This window comes from Aplysia californica, unplaced genomic scaffold, assembly GCF_000002075.1.
Source record: "Aplysia californica isolate F4 #8 unplaced genomic scaffold, AplCal3.0 scaffold00001, whole genome shotgun sequence".
NCBI classification, from domain to species: domain Eukaryota; kingdom Metazoa; phylum Mollusca; class Gastropoda; order Aplysiida; family Aplysiidae; genus Aplysia; species Aplysia californica.
In genome coordinates this window covers 2,143,775-2,145,150 of record NW_004797271.1, presented here as the reverse complement: position 1 = coordinate 2,145,150, position 1,376 = coordinate 2,143,775, and the positions used below count along the sequence as shown (strand labels likewise).

The following is a 1,376-nucleotide window of genomic DNA, read 5'->3' as shown; positions in this document are numbered from 1 at the left end:
TTATTCCGTTCGTAAAACGGGTACTTTTACTAGTGATAATAATAATAATAATAATAGATAATAATAACAATAATAACAATTACAACAACAACAATAATGATAATGCATGCAATAATAATAATAATATTAATACTTTTGTTTACAAGATTTTCTTGTAATTGATGATATGAAGATGATGATTCAAAGACCGTTATTATACCCTTGTAATTTGTAATTATAAATAATGTTATGAATGATGAAACTGTTACAGTGATGATGCATTGGATAGAGTAGACAAACTGATTAAGAAATCAGCGTTGTCCTGAAACCGTTTTGTTGCAGAAAAACAGATAGTCCACTTCCTAACAGACCTGGCCTCTACCTTTAGGGTCTCGGGTTCGAACATCACGATCCTCGGAGTGAGCCTAGGGGCCCAGATTGCTGGAGCTGTTAGTGCCAGATTCAGAGTTGGCCACATTATTGGTAAGTGATGTAGTCGTTAGGTGGGTGGTTGGCGGGTGCTCTGGTGTGGTTTGCTCCTTTTTTCCCCTATCAATCATCTATCGTCCTTCTTTTTTGTGTTTTTTACTCTCTTGTAACGTATCTAATCCTCGGCACGTATACAAACTTTTATGTTGAAAGGGCTGTAACACTGTTACTAAACTTTAAAAAAGGAGTCATTATGGATTTTTATTTGAACAGAAATTGTACGCAATGAACATAATTATTATGGGGCCCAGGTATCCGCTTGCGAGTTGAGGGATGCTTTTTTGTTGTTGGTGGTGGGGAGTTTTGCTTGTTTATTTGTTTGTTTGTTTATTTGTTTATTTGTTTGTTTGTTTGATTGTTTGTTTGCGGAGGAAGTGGGCTGGAGGAGGGAGGGAGGTGTTCATAGTGTATGCCTCAATCGACATAATGTAACTAAATTAAGATGAATGTTAGAAGGACCAAACCTCAATTCAAAGAATTTTTTAATATTTTTTTTTGGGGGGGTAGTACGGTTTTACGGCGCTCGCAACTGTATACGGTCATATGAGTTGTCCAAACGTAGAATCAGACTTACTCTTCTCACTTTTCTAGCCTCAACAGTACAAAATCTACTTGGACTATCAAGGCACCCCGTAAATAGCAGTTCACATAAAAGTGACAAATCTGCAAAAGTGGGAATGGCCTAAAGACAACTTCAATCAGCAGCACTGCCGTAGTTTGGGCGGGGGTGGGGGGGGGAGATTCAAAGAGTAAGAACTTATATTCTATAAAAAGGTGTGTCACGTTGTGTGAGTGTATTTTTACGTGCTTTTGTGTACATGTTTATGTTTGTTTACTTGTAATCGTGAGTATGCGAGTATGTGTTGCATGGTGTGTGTGTGTGTGTGTGTGTGTGTGTGTGTGTGTGT

General features: G+C 37.8%; 1 protein-coding gene across 1 annotated transcript in view; it reads left to right on the top strand.

Annotated features, from left to right (window-relative positions):
- The first annotated feature begins 271 nt into the window (after positions 1-271).
- Positions 272-1,376, top strand: part of LOC101859896 (lipase member H-B) — a 7,802-nt gene continuing 6,697 nt past the window's right edge. The window contains exon 1 of the mRNA XM_005088924.3: positions 272-462. The gene's annotated coding sequence lies outside the window, so the exon portion shown is untranslated. The remainder of the gene's footprint in view (positions 463-1,376) is intronic.